Source organism: Rhagoletis pomonella, unplaced genomic scaffold, assembly GCF_013731165.1.
Source record: "Rhagoletis pomonella isolate Grant_MI unplaced genomic scaffold, Rhpom_1.0 Rhpom_scaffold_00003, whole genome shotgun sequence".
Classification (NCBI taxonomy): Eukaryota; Metazoa; Arthropoda; class Insecta; order Diptera; family Tephritidae; genus Rhagoletis; species Rhagoletis pomonella.
In genome coordinates, this window is record NW_023458557.1 from 66,745,281 (window position 1) to 66,765,309 (window position 20,029).

A 20,029-nucleotide genomic window follows, 5' to 3' on the forward strand; every position below is an offset into this window, starting at 1 on the left:
GAGATTGTCGCTCAGGTAGTCAGGCAACCGACAATTCTTTATATTGAATACGAATTTCATGGCGTGATAAAAAATTTGCTGCTTAACCAGCAGCCAGTTCATATCGGCGAGCATCTCTCGTGTGGTGCATCGTGGCGCTTATTCAGTATAAATCGCATTGCTCTATTTTGCATTTTTTGTAACTTGTCGATTTGTGTATCGCTAGCCATGAAAAGGATCGTTGGACAATATATGAAGTGTGGTTCTATTATGGACTATTATGGACACTAGTGTTTTATATCTTCTTCCTAGGTACTTACATGATCTTTTTATGAGACCAATTTTTTTAGCAATTATATTTACTGCATAATCAACATGCTCATCGAATTTTAACTTATTATCAATGTATATACCAAGGTATTTAATGATTTTAACCTCATAGAGCTTTTCATCTCTGATTTTTAAGCTATAGTTGAATGAGTTCGCGTTAGTCACCCTAGGTAAGATCATGAACTGTGTCTTTTTCACATTCACTTCAAGTTTGTTTAAACATAACCATTCATATAAAGAGTCAAGGTCTTCCTGCATCTTAGATATGGCATTTGGTAAATTTCTGTGGTTAGAAGCGTTTCATCCGCGAACAGTTTTATTTTACAGTATTTCAGTACCGTATTTATGTCATTAATGTAAATGTTAAAAAGTATTGGAGCAAGAATCGATCCTTGAGGCAGACCGATATTTACTGCAACCGTTTTTGACATTTTTGACTCAATCACTGTTTGTTGCTAACGGTCTGAGGGAACTTCGACACCAAGCCAGCTAAATGTTCTCTATACCAATAGCTTCAAGTTTTTTCAACATTCTAGTCCTGTAAATAGTCTCAAAGGCTCTTTTCAGGTCAATAAACACCGCTTAGACATTCCTCTTGGAGAAAAGGTCCTCCTTCCATTGTGACAGTACAAAGTTCAGTGCAGTCTCACAAGAATGCTTAGCCCTGAACCCTGATTGCTCTTTTATGAGTACATTATTGCACTCAACATAATGTACCAATTGTTTTTTTACAACCGTCTCTAAGATTTTTTCCATGTTGGGAAGGGTGTTAATTGGCCTTAACTCCTCAGCTTTTATCGCATTTTTTACTTTTGTCACTGGAACTATTGTCGAAGTTTTCCATTTGATCGGGACAGTTCCAGATTGCAGACTCTTATTTATTAATAACGAGTAAAAATGGCCCATGTATTCAACTGAGTCTTTAATGACACCCTCCGATAGTAAGTTATTTCCACCAATTTTTCTCTTAAATTTCTTAACAATTTGGATGATATCTTCCGTACTAACTTCTTCAAATTTAAATGTCGCTTGAGATTTTGCCGGCTGGATTGAGTCATCACCAATGTCTTGTATATTACTGTTAATCTCAATAATACTGTCCACAAAGAATTTGTTTGAATGCTCTGCGATTTCCCAGCTGCTATCGTATAGCGTGCCACTTATTAGCACTTCGTTGATTTTTTCTTTGTTTTCTGCATTATTGACTACATTTTTTAAGTACTTCCACATTAATCGACTGTTCCCTCTATTTTCTTCCACTTTGTGTTTAAGATGCTGTATTTTTTTAACTTTAATCAGTTTCTTATATTTTTTTTAGCCACATTGTATTCTGCCCATTCTCCTGTCAAAGTGGCGCTTTCATGTAACTTAAACTTAATTTTATTGGTTTCTACTAACTCCCCATCATACTATTTATTTCTTAATTTGATACGATTTTTTTTCCTATAGGTTAACCGATTCATGATCGACATCATGCTTTGGTTAATATACTCCAGCATACCCTCAGTATCCAAACTATGCAAGCTCATAAAGTTGCATTGTCTCAAGAGATGTAATAAGTTATCGGGGCTATACCTATCCCAAGATGTTACTTCTGACAGTTTTGAAATTGACTTAGGCTTATTTACATTCAATCGAAACAGCATAGTTTCATGATCCGATATTCTTTTTTGTTCCAACTTTTCACATGATACCTCTCTGCTATTAGTATACAACAAGTCAATGAGTGTTTCGGAATACTCGGTAACCCGCGTATTAAAATTGATTTGTTGTTTCATAGCTAGGTGAGCGAAGATCTCACTGAGTTTCCTACTATAGCTTGATATTACGTTAATGTTTATATTGAAATCCCCGATTAGGATAGTATCTACCATATTATCACATGTTTTAGACAGGATGGCCTCCATATAGGTCAGAAAATCTGCATTCCTTTTGTATCAAAAATCAACCCGAATTTTGAGCCGCTTTAAATTTGCACTTTATTATACTAAAATTTAATGGGCTTTTAAAATATACTAGTGAACCCGCATGGCGTTAAAACGCCCAACATTGTACTTCAAACCCCTAAAAAATATTCCAAATATTAGTCAAAGTTATAAGCGATCGAAATGTCATATTTCATCTGAATCCATGTAGCCGTTTTTAGTGAAGAGAGGTCTCGCATAGTGCAGGTTTTTGATTTCATCACATTTCAAATCACCATTTAACGATAAAAAAAGATCTTAAGTAAAAAGAATAAAACTTTATCGCACATCTACAGGTCTTTAATTTGACCTCTCATTTTTGAAATTCAAAAGTATGCTGACGAATGACTATCACACAAAATACCTTCTCGTATAATACACATACATATAACTATACTTTTAGATCAATATGTTTTTTTTTCGTAAAAGTGGCCAGCCTAATTAAAGATACTTTCAAACTAAAGCTTTCATAAATTTCTTTCGATTCTCACCCATATCTAAATATTTCATAAAATTTGTGTATACGTTAACTAAATTCGACTTTTCAAACAGGTGGAAGTCCTTTTCAAAAGTTATTTCAACTAAAATCTTCTTAAATCTCTTTTGCCTGATATTGTGATACATGTGCGTTTCAAAAGCAGATGAACTAATTTGAATTTGATTGTTCAAACACGGTGCAACCCTCCTAAATAAAGGTCAGAAATAAAGAGTTTTCAAACCCATTTCGATTGATACCTATCGTTTAATAATTCGTTGAACTTATTGAATAATTTTAATGTAACTTTTTAAACACGTGACAGCCCTTCTCAAACGTTCCAAATGTTCAGACTAAATATTTCTTAACACTCTTTCGTTTGACTCCCGTATTTATATAATTCACATAAATTTTGCATTAGCTAATTAAATTAAACCTTTCAAACAGATGGCAGCCCTTTTGAAAAATATTTTCAAGCTAAATTCTTGTTAAGGCTCCTTTGTGTAACCTTGCGATACATATTTTAATTAAGTGATAAATTAAATTGAGTTTGTTTTTTTAAACATGTGGCAACCCCAATAAATATAGTTCAGAAATAAAGATTTTTGAAACCTCCTTAGATAGATACCCAAATTTTAATAATTCATTTAACTTATTAAATACTTTGAATTTAACCATTTAAACAGGTGGCAACCCTACAGGTGGTAGCCTATAATAGGACCATATATGCAAGGCATTACCTCTGAAAATTTGACTGAAATCTATGCGGTAGTTTTTGAGTTAACTCCGAACAACGAAAACGGCTATTGCTTTATATATATAGATAAAACACCTCTTTGAGGTAAAATTTTCGAGTGACGAAAGCTGAACTAGAAACACAAAATTCATGATATCAATTTCGTGACGAAAATTATACGCATTTTTTAACTGCCTTTGAAACGTAGGGAGAATCTTTTTTATTCATACGAATCGTTGCAAAAGTTCTGTTTTTTATTTTGTATTTCTAGCAGTGGACGGGATTTCGCAACGTTCCGAATAAATAAAAAGAGATTTTCCGTACGTTTCAAAGGCAGTTAAAAAATGCGTACAATTTTCGTCACGAAATTGATATCATAAATTTTGTGTTTCTAGTTCAGCTTTCGTCACTCGAAAATTTTACCTCAAAGAGGTGTTTTATTTGATACCAATTATTTTGGGGTAGCAAATTTAATATCGATGAAAATACAAACAATAATCTAAATGTTTTGTCGGCCGCTGTGGTGCAGTGGTAAGCAGTACGCGCTTCCACTCCGCAACGCCTGGGTTCAACATCGCAAAAAATATAAAAAAAAGGTTTTTTTCTTAACAGCGGTCGTCCCTCGGCAGGCAATGGCAAACCTCCGAGTGTATTTCTGCCATGAAAAACAGCTTCTCACAAAAATACAATTCGGAGTCGGCGTAAGACTGTAGGTCCCTCCGCTTTGTGTGACAACATCAAGGCGCACGCCACAAATCGGAGGAGAAGCTCGGCCAAACACTAACATATGCGTAAGCGCCAATCTATTATTATTATTAATCCAAATGTTTTATTTTTCTCAAATTAATTGCTAAAAATATTATCTACATAAATCTAAATTATGTATTCAAATCGATTTGTCCATTGAAACATATAATTTTTCGAATACGGAATAAAGCGAAAAATAATGATCATATCCTTTGTTTTTGAAAAAATTAAAAATAAAAAAAATTATGAGAAATGATAAAAGCTTATCAACTTGGTACCAACTTTGGATACAATTAACAACTGTATTCGTCTGATTGCCTCGTAGTTAAATTTTTGTTAAGATTTCTACCGGGTGTGGGGCGCACGCATGTGCTTTTTTTAAGCAGTTTTACTTCTATCGCGTGTACGATGTTGCACTCGTGCATTAAAGTAATGCTTTTTTCTCAAGTAGTTTTGCTCAGTGGCAATTTATACATATGTATGTAAGTAGTAGCGGCACATTGGGTGAACTAAATGCATTCATACATACATATTTATCTACAACTGTAGGTAACGCGTCTTCCCAGGTAGGTTAAGTGCGGGTGATAAACCCATGTAGCATAGTTACATACTGTGTACATACCTGCAATTAAAATGGGGAAAAATGTTACAATTTTGACATGTGACTGAAAAAAAACTCTAAAATACATACAAATTGTAGTTTCCAAGGCATGAACGAAGTGATTAGCACAGCTGCATCCTTCAACTTGTCAACTCGCGGGAAATTCCCCGATTTGCTGGGAATTTCGGTTTAAGTGGCAATCGGGCAATGGGCAATTTCTTTCGAGGAACTGGGTATGTTATTTTTATATCTTAAAGTAACCAAATTATACGGACATGTTAATTTTTAACCATTTGACCCTTTTTGGAGCGACATATTTTCAATTTGAATCGCAATATCTCCACAGCAAGAGTATAATAGAGAGATATAAACTGTATGCCAGATGAAAGCTAAGATTTTGGGCTAGATTTGTGGAAACTTAGAATAAAATCGACTGACCAGTTTTTGGCGTTCTGGCAAAATATTTTTTTTTTCACTTTTATTTCAACATATTTTGATTAAAAGAAAAATACTGATACAAATTAAATATTTCACACAAACAACAAAAAATATTGGCTATTGGCTGAAAATTTTAAAATGTACTTAGCGGCATTGTGCTACTATGATAGACGGCCTAGTAATCATAGCCAACTTATGTACAGTAGACTGTATCACTGCCCATACCAAAAAAACAGCGGTACTGTTTTTCCACTGAAATTATAAAATCTATGTATTATATTTTAAGACTTCCACCAAAATATCTCGCAAAAATATTAAGATTTACGATCTGAAAATACCTCCAAAAATTGAGTTCTTTTATTAATAAACAGTTGTTTTCAAATATTTTTTGAAAAAATTACCTCAGATGACAGTAGTTTAAGCTTAAAAATTTTTCATAAAAATATAAAAAAAAAATTTCTACGGAATCATAATAATGAGATTTTTGATGCGGTTTTTGCACTGGTTTAAGAAAAACTAAAATAACTCAGCCAAAACCTTACCATTTAGACTTATGAGGTATCATTGGTAAGGTATTTCTCACCCTTTTAATTTCTTTGCGAATAAGCTCATTCAAAATATAAAAAAGGGTGGTAAGATAAACGAGTGTCATTCCGTGTTGAATTAAGATGTGTTGTTATTGAATAAAAAAAAGGGATGTGAATCAGTTTTTTTTTGCAAAGAAACAACAAGGGTGAGAAATGATACCTGTGATACCTTATAAGTCTATATCGGTAAAGTTTTGGAGCAGGTTTTCAAGTTTTTCTTAAACAAATCTTTGAAAAAATTTTTATGTACACTGCCGGGACAAAGTATTGGCACACCAATTTTTTCAAATTATGTATATGCAACAATTTTTATTCTAATATTTTTCCACCAATTTTATATAAAAATATGGTTAATTCAACCACAAAAAACATAAAAATATAATTCCTAAACTTTTTGCAAAACTCGCTAAAATTCAGCAAATTTTCATCAAAATTTTCAACTTTTTAATCAGGTGAGTATGCAGTTTTGCAGCCCATTAAATTCTTGTAAAAAATGCAAGTTCGGAGTTAGTCAAAGATCGCGTTGATTTTTGAGATTTTTTTTTTTGTTGAAGGTGTTTTGCATTTTTTCCATATAAAGTATTTTCGAAAAAAAATTTTTGTATGGAAGAGACTGCGTGAAAAAAATACCAAAAATCAACGGTAATTCCTAGCTGCATAAAACTTGCACATTATTATAATAAAATTGATTGGTCTACAAATCTGCATACTCAATCTGATTAAAAAGTTGAAAATTTTCATGAAAATTTGCTCAATTTTGGCGAGTTTTGCACAAAGTTTAGGAATTATATTTTTATGCTTTTTGTTGTAGAATGAACCATATTTTTATACGAAACTAGCGGAAAAATATTAGAATGAAAATTGTTGCATATATTGTGAAAAATTTGCTGTGCCAATACTTTGTTCCGGAAATATTAGAATGAAAATCGTTGCATATATTGTGAAAAATTTGCTGTGCCAATACTTTGTTCCACAAAATTTCAACAAATTTTCGTAAAAACTTCGAGTTTTTTAATTAGATTCTGAGTATGCAGTTTTGTAGCCCATTGATTTCTAGTAAATAGAATAAAGTATAAGTTTCAAATGGCTACGATTTATTTTTTAAATTTTTGAAAAAGCTCGAACTTTGTACGAAAGTCTATTGATTTTTTTTAATATTGCACAAATTCGGAAAATTGAATTCACTCGAATTCACACCTACATTCCAAAACACCATTAGCCAAAAAAATTTAAAAAATCAACGCGATTTTCTAGCGTCTTTAAGTTGCACTTTCACCTATTTAAATTTAATGGGCCACGAAACTGCATACCTAAAATTTTTGGGCGTAATTGTTAAAGTACATTTAGTTTTTACAAATTTTGTGCGAAGTTTGAAATGCGGATTTATGTGGTGCTAAACTTTTCTAAAAAAAATATAAGCATTAAATAGTAGTTAAAATAAAAATAACCAAAACAGGTCAAAATGTCACTTAACTTAACCAGCTAACCACAAGCGTACATAAATGTACGCTCCAAAGAAAAATTTAAATGTGGAAATCATGACGGCGGATTATTTTCCGATGCTTGTAGTGAAGACCTGCATTTACCTAGGTTGCTATGCATTGCATATGTATTTCCCTGTGCATTAGTATGGAAACATACATACATACATATGCGTATGGAACATGAATAGGGAAGGAAGCCTTTCACTCGCAGAAAAAAAAACGAGACAAAGGAAAAAGCATAAACCATAGCACGGATGAAGAGCCAAACAAATCTAAATGCGAACTCAAGCGTTCAGTTGCCAGTCGAAGCTAAAAATTACTGGCAGTCTCTGCTGAAATTAAAAGAACCCACAAAAATTGACGCAAGAAATGAAATGAATTCAAAGGAGAAACATTGATTATGGCTTTTTATACGTATTTTGTATGAAATCCTTGGTTTAACTTTGACGGAACAATTGTGGGGGCGGGCTAAACTGACTGGCATTTGAATAGAACATTCACATACATACATACACATATTCATATACTATGTCCATACAAGCGAAAATGTGCACAAACATTTTTGCACAGATATACGAATATTCATGGGTATGGTTATTTATGTGTATGAATACAATAGAAAACGTCATTCACGTTTTGTGAGGGTTTAAGCTATGAAGCATCCTAAGTACAATTTTACCATATCGGCCTAGTTGTAGAAAATTCACGCTATTGTGAACAAAATAAAAATGGCTTCGAAATTATTCCCAAGACACATTGAGGATAACGATGAACAAAAAAGGTTTCGAGCTATTCGCTTAGATCATAGAAAAGAAGCATCGATATAGTAAAATTGTATGTGGAATTTTGGATATTGGCTATATATGTATGTATGTACCAGGATTTTTCGGAATATTCCAATTTGCATTCGCAATCGCGGACCTTCCGTATTAATTTTAACATTCGCATTCGCATCCGCAATAATCAATGCGAAACTATAGTGAATTCGAATGTTGTGCAAGTGCGCTGGTAACACGTGCATATATCTGGCAAACAAAATAAATTGTAGTCAATATTTTTCGTCTGCCGAGATGCGACGTTAGGTCGAGTTACGCGGGCGTTAACAATACTGCGCCACGCGATGGAAAAGTTCCTTGTACATGTTCGAGAGATTTTTAAAGGTAAACATACGTTGAGTCTTTAAATTAACGGCAGTGACATTTGCGAGAGAAGTGGAAAATCACGGAAGCTTGTGTGGAGCTATTAAAACCTTTTGAAGGAGCCACACGGGAAGTAAATAGCTCTGAGACCCTCATTTTATCCGTGATTTAAATAATTCGAATGCTTATAAACCGGGCAGAAAATTTTAGGCTTTTCTTGGAATTGCTTATTCGGCATTTCCAAGCCAAGCTTTTGCTCATTTTATTGTATAAACTACGCTTACTACTATCCTTGAATTCTCGACGATTTTCTAAATCCTTCAGGTTCGTTTCACAGGATCAAATGACTATAGAATTAGCTTTATTGTAAAGCAAACAATTTGAAACACTTAGAAGCTTTCCTCGTTGCTTGCTAATTCTCAACGGAACTCTGTACTTGGCTTGGCGCGGAAGGATGTTATTGCAATAATTTGAATCAAACATCTACGTTCCGCAATTATAAAACTGGGCGATAAAGAGACCGGTGTTATTCATTCAATAACTTAAAAACAGATTTGTCTCTACGGGAAGGCATCTTTTTTCAAAAGATTTTTTTTTCCGAATTTCCGTACGGAGTAATTTATCTCAAATAGAGAATGAGGAGTATTAAAAAAAATTAAATTCAGTTTGGAAAAGAAATAAAGGATTCGTATCTTCGTACATTTGTTTGTATTGTTGTTTTTCGAGCATACACTGAGGGGAAAAAATATTAAAATCAAATAGAAACGTAATTGATCTTACTATAAACGTCAACGAAAGTACTGTATATTGGTAAATATTCAATTCAATTACGCGCATATTAAAATGACCGTGTTCGTACTGAAAAAGCATCCGTGAAGTGAATAATCGACAAAAACTAAAAAAAAAACAAGTAAGAGCAGCGCTGTTTTCGGCTATGCCGAAAGCTTCATACCTTTCATGAACATCCGAAAACTTTAATTTAACAGATTACTGCATTCGAAAAAATTTATATATTCACAGCACGCATAGATAGAGGAGTTACATATATACAAAATCTTAATCTTTAATCGGCTAAAAAACCGATGTTTACCATCGATATTTGAAAATTACTCAACATCGTAAAATTGGCGATATATCGATGTCAATTTTAACGATGTTTTAAACATCGACTTTAGTTTCGGTTCAAAATTGCCATTGCGTTCACATCTTTATGTTATATTCTTTGGGCTCTGTCACACGGTCAGTATTTATTGACGTGATCCAAGTATCGCGATATTTATTGACGGTGTAGTATGCAGTATTGATGGATCGTGATCGCAAAATTTCTAAAAATTTTGAAATCTGGATCGCGGATCGCAATACCGTCAATAAATATTGAACGTGTAGCACTTTCAAAAAGCGATCCATACATTTCTTCAGTACATCTTTTACTCTCATAATGTAAACATCGGCTCTGCCTTCACTCTCGGGGCTTCAAATCTTTCAAAACAAATTGAACAAATCTTAAAATAATTGTGGAATGCATTATCTGTAAATTATACGTACAAAATAAAAATATTTTCTTGCGTCATAATAAGCATTCAGCAAAAAAAATATGCAAATACTGACGCGATAAATAATGAACATGTAGCATTCGTGTGCGATCCATCAATCCATCAATATGGATCGCGATCCAAATATCGTGATAATTACTGACCGTGGGACAGAGCCCTTTGGGTAAGTGTATTTCGGGTGATGGCAGCCATGTACTTAATAAAAGCAATTGGAAACGTTGAACATAGGCGATTTCCATGACGTAGTTACAGTATTTCAATACGATTTAAGGTGAGTGTAAGTATTATCTGCGCGTAAACAGCAAATCTATTATGACATTGGAAGGAAATCTAATTAAATTCAAAAAACCACCCATTGAAATGTTAACAATGTAGCAGTTTAGATGGACACTAAGGGCTGGTTTCTCCAACTCAACTTAACTTAGTTTAGCCACTTTTTGGACTTAAGTCAAAAGTTAGCCTACGTTTTACACAGCTTATTCATGACTAAGTCAAGAAAATTGGCTTAACTAAGTTAAGTTGAGATGGAGAAACCAGCCCTAGGTGTTTCTTGAAATTTTAACAAGCATTAAGTCAGTTCCAGGCATTTCAGGATTTGCAGGTTTTACAAGTAAAGCGGTTTTCGCCATTAATAAACCTTATGGAAGGTGGCGTACGTTAACAGCTTCCTGTAAAAACCTGCAAATCATGAAGTACCTGTAACATACTTATTAAAAAAGAGAAACATCGGAAAATATCGATGTATCGATAGTTTTAGGGCGATATTGTTCGGCATCGATGTTAGTGTTTACGATACATCGAAATATCGATGTATCGATGTTGGCTCTGAAAACTTGCATCCCTAGCACCGAATCGCGAATAGCCCTATTATCTCGCAGATAGGTGCCTTTTGGTTGCTTGTATTCGCCGGCGGGTAGAAATCCGTTATTTTTATTTTCTTGGTGTTCGTGATTGCGTCGGTTTATGTTCCATTATTTAGCAGGTATTAGGTTGCTTGCTTGTGCCGGCAGATAGAAATCCGTTATTTTCATTTTCTTGGTTTCTGCGGCGTGGGTATGTATCTTCGCGTTGACGTTTTTTCCAGGGGTCTTCTTACATTTTTTTTCGTACAGCATCTTGAGTAGTTCGAATATTACATCGGATACGGTGTTTGTTTGTTCGTTTATAATTCTCCCTTGAAATGTCTTCTGCTTGTATATCTCCATGTTTTCCAATATGTTCAAACGCCGTCCTTTATGCTGTACGTGGAGGAGTTTGGCTGCCTTATAAATTTTCATTGGTGTACATTTATTTTCGAACATATGATTTGCGAAGTTTGATTCTGGTGTGACGCTTGGTTTTTGTGTCCTCTTATTGTAGTCGCATATATGTTCGCGGAATCTTGTTTTAATCTTACGGCCAGTTTGCCCTATGTAGCTACACTTGCATTCATACGTTAATTTGTATACACCCTGCTTATCTAGAGTGTCCTCTTCGTTTGTGCTGTTGTTCAGTATCCTTCCTACGTTGTTCCTGGTTCTGAACGATGTGCGAATGTTGAATTTTTGGAAAACCTTGGCCTGTTTGTATGTTATTTTACCCGTGTAAGTTAACACTGCCCAAGCTGTATCGTTGTTATCTTTCTTGTCCCTACTTTTTCGTTTCGAGTCCTTTCTAATTTTGTCCACCAGATCTTTTTTGTATCCATTGTTTTTGGCAATAGCATATATTGTGATTTGAAATCGACAAATACTTAGGCATGTGTCGTTCCTATTCTCACGGGTCTTTTATGAGTTTTAGCGTATTGGGAATAGGAGATCTATGGTGGATTTGGCAGATCTGAAGCCACACTGGTAAGGCGCAATCAGTGCGTTGACGGAGGACTTCAGTCTTTTTCACAACACGCTCGATAAAATAGTTGGCGCGCATAGCGGGGTCGATTTTTTTTGGGGTATTGGGCAGAGCACACTTGAATTCACTGGTTTGGTCCATAGGTCTTTTTAACGGCTGCGGTATACTTGTCAGTTTCCCTCATTAGATCGTAAATCGGCAAATTTAGGGAGTTTTCCAACTTGCTGGTCTTCATTTCATTTCCGAATCGACGCAAAGTAGTGGCGCGTGACATATCCTGACAACTCAAGACTTCATTACTTTGGATGCCAACGCTTTCAATGCCGACTAACTTTCGACTTATACGGATCTGATCTGCAGGTCCTCCGAAGAATAGAAACCCGCGCTTACTCATTTTTTCATCTTCGAGCGATTGGTGTATATTCTCTTTATGACCACTGGCTTTAATTTTTTTCGAAATGGCCAAAAACTAATACATTGAAAATTCTATTTTTCAATATATTTTACAAGTTTTTGGTTTTAATTCAAAATATGTAGCCTAAATGACTAATATACATATGCTTAATGTGTATAACCGTTGTCGATTCTACAAAGTATGTACTTTGCATATAACATATCAGCATGTACTTCCAGGGTTAAGCGAAGTCCATAAACGGAGTTCAAACCTAGCCCTATCACATCCTTCAGGCCAGTAAGGGTCTCTCCTGTATCCTCAATCTGCGTGGAATAGCTGTGGAATGAATATCTATATGTATCTTGCTATTTATGTATGTACATATATATTTAGTCTTATTTTATAAGAGCCATCTGCTCCAATGTACATATGTATTTACTAACAAATGTGCAGTTCCATAGAACGTTTTGGAATATCCATCAGTCACCTTCTGAATGAAGTTTTCATACCGATTACTATGTATAAACTTTTGAAGGACATGTATTCAAAATCATAATTTTCACATCCGCTGCATAGAAAAAATGTTACTTGCAGTGAAACCATAAAATGCGGTACTGTGACGTGCAAAGTGTGAATAGAAAAGAACTTAAATATGAAAACAATGCATAAAGTTTTGTTTTGTGATTTTTACTGGTTTAGATTTTATGTTGTTATTATTAGAATATGAGGCTCTTTAACTAAAAAACGAGCTCTTTCAACCAACTTAAGCCGCAAATGATTTTTACTAGAAAAACTAAATCATGTCAACATGTTAATAGAGAGACCGGGGCCATAAAAGCGCACAGCGGCTGCAGTTTTATTTGACTTATTTAAATATTTACATATTTTTGGTTTTATCTATGTAGCTCGAAAATTTATTAACTTATGTACTTCATATTAGATATTTGAAGTGTTTGGTTTGGTGTTGACACTAGCTCCACTCAAGAAATCTTACCAAAAAACATTTAATGCAATATAGATATCCCTTACAGCAAAATTTTACATTCTTGTTTACACATATCTACTTAACTATGCATGTAAACACACGCACATAAGGATGTATCTACAATTTAGCATTTCACATTTTTCACTCACTGTGTTAAATGGCATAAAGTTCATAGAAATTCAACCCTCAAGGGTTTATTGCCGCACACCTTCGACAGATGGCTCTTTCCGCGGCGTTTCATCCTTTATTTTCGTATTTTTTGACTTGCTGCGGAAATGCCTATGTACGTATATTTGTGTTTGCGCCGTCAAAGTGCGTCTCCTGCGACGCATTGCAATACAATACAATTTTTATGAAACTCAAAGAACATTTGCGTAAAACAACCACCAGTAACACCCACACCGCCATGAGGAGGCAGGCGCCTTTTATATTTTGACCATAAGCAGTAACTGGCGGCTGTCGTGTCTGTATTCGTAAGCTCTTCCCTTCTGGCTGTGTCGTAATGGTGATGCTTTCTTCGTAAGTGTGTATGCCAAATTCACAAAATTCGTTTGAAGTGTACTTGTGTAAAGATAAGTCACATTAGGGTGCATACAGATATGTAAAGGGTAGCTATTTTAAAATATTTAGTACTCGCTTTTTTCTTTTCGGCGGGAATTCTTTACAACCAAGTTTTCCGCAGCCTAATTACATTAGACAAATCAAGAATTTGCTCTCTGGCCGCCCAATACTATTCTTAATATGGTGACTATTCCCGCAAACTCAATGGTTTAGGCTGAACTATTCGTCCTTAAACATCAACTTAAACATAGACTCAACTGTAATGAGAGTACCAATACCAAGCTCTTATAATGGCCCGGCAGACGAATCGGCGAGGATAGAAACGTTCTATTTTCCCATCTATATCTCTCGTAATGCGGTCATACCGCTATCATCTTGCTAGAAGTTTTGACTCAAGGCAAACTTATCGACTATTAATATATTGGCGCTCACACAATATTCTAGTGTTTGACCGAACTTCTCCTCCATCTTGTGGCGTGCGCATTGATGTTGTCACACAAGGGGGAGGGACATACAGTTTTACGCAGACTCCGAACGGCGATTGTAATATTATGAGAAGCTGTTTTTGATGGCAGAAATACAATCGGAGGTTTGCCATTGCTTGCCGAGGGACGACCAGTATTATAAAAAACTTTATCCTCTTTTGTTCTCGATGTTAGTCGGAAACTCGTATCGATCCCTGGCCCTGCGGAATGGTAGTACGCACCTCTAACCACTACACCACAGGACCCTTAGATAAGCGGTACCAAAAAAAAAAATGAGTCCACAGAACCATGTAAAGAACCAGCATGTGGAATATGATATCAAATATAGTCAAGACTTGAAAATGAAAGCTCCAGTCTTCGCAATGGAAATCCTTACCGGATATTGTTTAAAAGAGATAGAGACTTCTTGGACTTATGACCCCGCTGCCACGACGACAAAGGATTCGAGAGTCTCTGACTAAACTAGAAATCGGTCGAGCCTTCTTTTCTATATGTAAATGAGTTTTAAAATCGTTTTAAACGCGTCCTATCTACCGAATGACAGTGAATCGAGATAGAATATTTTCTACCTTCAATCCGAAAATTAAGGCACAAGTTTGTTTTCAAAAGTTTTGGGCAAATACTATTCGACTAAAGTTCATAAATATGTACATACACCAATTTGTGAACTACTACCCTAATATTCCAAAGTCACACAATTTCATTCTTTTTTCCCAAGCACCATGGGTTTTATGAGAGCTCGTTCATAGCCCCAATAGTGAATCCCTTTACCTATCATTTTCAATAAAGTGTGGACCCTCTCCATTTACCTCTATATTTTTTTGGCTTTTAATACAAAGCCCAATAGCAACAGTCCGGTGCGCAACAAAATCAACTGGAATTTCACGGTAATGTTCAAGTACATATTAACTAAACTATCAAAGTCAACTTCAGTCTGGCCAAAAGACAAAGGGCGGTTTTTGTTAGGAACTGCTTACCCACGGTTGTATGAGTGTATGTTTGGTCTCAATGGCTTTTCGGTCACAATACGAGCAGTTAGACACGCAGGTCATTGGGTATGTATTCGCGTAAATATATATGTATATATGTATATACTTGTACAGGTATACGTTACATATGATATATGTATAAGGGATTTTGCGAATGTGGAATTTTAGGCATCCGCGGGTGCGAATGCGGATGCGGATGTTTAAAAGCTAACATCCGCGGATGCGAATGCGAATGCGGATGTCAAGTATTTTTATACCCGAGTGCACTTGTGCACAAGGGTATTATAACTTTGTTCACATAACGGTTGTTTGTAACAGGCAAAACGAATCGAGATAGATATAGACAAATGTATACATAAATGATCAGGATGAAAAGAGAAATCGATTAAGCGGTGACTGTCTGTCCGTCTGTGCACACGATAACTCGAGTAAAAATTAAGATATCTTAACGAAACTTGGTACGTGTACTTCTTTCGGGCGTAGGACAAATGGTGTTGAAAATGGGCAAAATCGGACAATAACCACGCCTACCTCCCATATAACGGTAATTTTCAGAAATACAAAAACTGCGATATTTTAGTAACTACTGAAAATAATTCACTCAAAATTGATACTTATAATAAATTTTAGACGAAAAATAAGAATATTAACATTTTTTTGAAAATGGGCGTAGCCACGCCCACTTATGGTTACATGTGTATATCTTGGTAACCGCTGCACCAATTTATTCCAAACTTGGCACAGTTATTGGCCTTGGTACAAGATACCAAATGGCTGAAAATTTAAAAAATCGGACAATAACCACGCCCACATCCCATATAACGGTAATTTGGAGAAATACGTAATCTTCGATAAATCCGTAAATATTGAAGCTAATTTCTTCAAAATTGATGCTTGCAACAATTCTTTATCAGGAAATACGCTTATCATAAAATTTTGGAAAATGGGCGTGGCACCGCCCACTTATGATCACATATATGTATCTCGGTAACCGTTCTACCAATTTGTACCAAACTCGGTATGGTTATTGTGCTTGCCAAAACGTTCAAAATTATTGAAATCGGACTAAAATTACGGCTTTTCATATAACGGTAAATTTTAGAAATGCTCGAAACGTCAATATTTCGAAATTTAAGGACGCTAATTTATTCAAAATTGATACACCCCGGCTTACCATGTAGCGGTAGCTTTCGGAAAGGTGAAAAGGCATATATGTAATACTTGCACCGGGTATTTAATGTTCGGCCCCGCCCGAACTTGGTTTTTCTTACTTGTTAAGAAATAATTTAGGTGAGTAAATTAGGCGATTTAGGTGAATACAAAATGGAGCAGTTAGTAATGTTTAATAATATTTTCTTTTTAGTGGTTGAATTAAAAAATTGGAGAATTGTATTAAAAAAAAAGCCATGATATTGCCTTTTCGGGTTACAGCCTGAAAAACTTGAAACTTGACAAAATTGTAAAGTCTTTTCGATTGACGCTGCACCAGTTGAGACGACTTTCAGTTATATATATTTTTTTTTATTGCGGTGCAATAATTCCTTTTTGAGAATTGCATCGGGGCTGCAAATGTGGGATGTACCCTTCTGACTTTCATCTTCACAATCTAGCATCATGGCAAGATCTTTGTTTAAACACTATTGTTTTCCAAAAATTTCTTCATTCTCATTCTTTTGGTTCAGAATTTCTAAAGTCGTCAGCGTTTTTCGATTTTGATTTTTGGAATTCATTTTTAATCCTTTCTTCTGTGACTGGTTTGAAAAATTTGTGCTTGTACACGGTCAAAAATTTGGGTTTAATTTTTAAACCGCGCTGGGACTACTGCCTTTTTTAATCTTTTATAGTATACTTTTTAAACCAGTCAATAGTTTTAAGCAATTGTTAATATATTCTGGTTTGAATTTTAGTCCAAAAAGTTCGTGGCTTAAAAATCAAACTAAAATGTTTTAATTCTAGTTTCTAGGTTTCATATATAGAAAATTGGTTTGAAATCTAAACCGAAATAGAAAATGTTTGCACACAGCGAAATGTGGTGTTGATTCAGACTCAACATATGAAAGCACATTTACATGCGTGGCTGTAGCTGAGTGTGCAAAGCTGCTTGATATAATTGGTTGCTACTAAGGCTGTCCGGGTTTAATCCCCATCAGACGGAGCATGAAATTGAAGATTTTTTATTTTTTATTCTTAATTGATTAATTATTATTAATTAATTATGAAAATGTTTGGGTTTAAAATTTAAACCGACCTGTTTCTAAACCCAACATATGTGCCTTCTTTTTTTTAAACTTGGAAGGTTTGTATTTGAAACTGAATTTAGTTTGGTCATATACATATGTAGTCCAAAAAGTTTAAAATTAAAACCGAAATTTTTAACCGTGTAGCGAGGTTTTTAATAGACCGATATGGCAAATAAATTGTTATTCTCTAGGGATGAAAATTTCTAAGAAAATTCTGTTTACAGCTATACGTTGAACATTTCCGTTGGAAATACCTATTGAAGGATTTTACTCTTTGACTTTAAATTACAAAAGGGGGACGTAGGCGAACAGTTTTAACGTAGCATCTCCAAAGGCAACAATTTGTAAATTTTTTGCCAGATATACGTTTTATCAGTGCACTTGCACAATATTCGTATTCGCAAAACCTCCGCATTGATTATTGCGAATGCGAAAGCGAATGCGAATATTCGCAACAACCCTGATATGTATGATATACATTGTATATACATACATATCTATATATATGCCATAAGGTGGTAATAGTGAATGCAACAGATTGTTCGAAAAAAATTTCTGTAGGAATTCTATGGTTCATTACTTTGTTACGCTATCGTGTTATTACTGAACACTGCACTAGACGGGATTCATACATATATATTAGGGTGATTCAAAATTGGAACGGTTTTGAATTTCGACTGAGAACGTTCGGATTCTTGAAGATAAGAAGATATACATACATATATTAGTTTTCATATCAATTCAAGTGTATTACATGCGCCCCACGCTTTTCATTTTCAATTTCGTAGATTGTTTATAATGACTTTTGCTAAAATTTCAAAATCAAAAGTTATCAAAACAAATTCTATGGGACTGAGAAATATTATTTTCTACTTTTTAGTCCATTTATAAAAGCGTTGTATATTAAAAAGTTTTTTTTTATATTATTTTTTAATGCTCAACTTTGTCATTTGTAATTTTTTCCATTTGATGCCTAGTGGAAATACAGCATAAGTAGGTTAATTGTTATCAAAAAAGTAATTGCAATTAAATTAATTGCCGAGTGCAAATAAAAATTTAATTGCAACTAAAATTTTAATTCAAATTACTTTAATTGCAATACGCAACTAAAAACTAAGTTGCAATTAATTTAATTGCATTACGCAATTAAAAGTTTAATTACAATGCGCAATTAAAATTTTAATTGCAATTAATTTAATTGCGATTAATTTTTTAATCAAATAACAAGATGATTGAAAAGTTAATTAAACTTCTCACAAAATCCATTTGTTATTATACTATTGATATATATTTGCAGTGACTAGGAAAACTCCTGGATACAACATGGCGTATGAGTGATGTTTATCTGGTGTTTTTTTATTTGATGTTTAATAATAGGGGTCTTCATCTAAAGTGATAAAGGGATAAATTGCTTAAATCAATTTATCCGCCTTCTTTCATGAACGCACCTTGGTAAATAATTGCATACAACTGTTTATTATTTAACTTATATTGCTAGGTACTAGGGATGCCAATCCCGGTGTTTTGACGTCCCGGAAATCCCGGGATTTGCTTGCATTGGTGTCTCCAAATGAGACTTTGACGCAATATAACATTGCCAAACCGCATCCATAGGCCCAATCGTCACACGACAGCTCGGTTTAGTCAATGGCGCGATGTAATTGCACACATAAAAGGTGTACGCACGAGGCGAATGTTGGCTGGCGACCAACTTTGTTGAAAGCGATTAGTTGAAAGGCCGTTTAACCAAAAGTAGAATGCAAAGTTGAACAATGCAAACGCCTTTTTATGGCGAATACTTTTATATTTTTTTATATTTTGATATTTTTAGTCATTAAAATTTTTTTCGTGCAACCCGGTGTGAGTTGAACGCAAAAGTTACCTGAAAAATCGCCTCGTGCGAAAGCCCCATTACGCGACTTCTCATTTGACGATGTAGATCACGTTCCCTGTCTCAGTCGTTTAGTAGCTGCGTGTTCTTTTTATTCTTCCTGAGTTCGTCCGGCAGGAATTGCCAATTGCGGCTGTGTAAGCCAATGTTGAATATTCTCCCCAGAACATTAAAAGTGCGACATCAAAGTATTCGAATTACCATATTCGAAACAATCGAGCCATAACCGCGAAAGAAACGTAAGCTCCAAAATTTTTTATTTGCCGTTTTTTTTATAAAGATTGCATATTTTCCACAAACAAATAGCTTCTTCATATCCAGCATCTGGCAAACAAATACAACAAAAAAAGTTGAAAGTGGAGCATCCATTCTCGAGTTATGCGCCATCTGACGTACGCAAGTTTGGTATATACATAGAAATATTTATTTTTAATAACCATCGAGGGTTTCGTTTTTGTTTTAAAATACCACCATTCACTATTATCCACACCTTTTTATGGAATTTAGCTCCCATTTTAGAAAGTGTGATTGAATTCTTCCCCTTTTTCTCCTGCTTCCATAAACCATCCCTGTGGGTGGGAGTGCCAAATTTTAGAAAAAAGCTACTTACAAAACCTTAAA

General features: G+C 34.6%; 1 protein-coding gene across 2 annotated transcripts in view; it reads left to right on the forward strand.

Annotated features, from left to right (window-relative positions):
* The window catches only part of LOC118735379 (LIM/homeobox protein Lhx3), a 173,805-nt gene that overhangs the window by 52,497 nt on the left and 101,279 nt on the right, over nucleotides 1-20,029 (forward strand). The gene's annotated exons all lie outside the window — the stretch shown is intronic.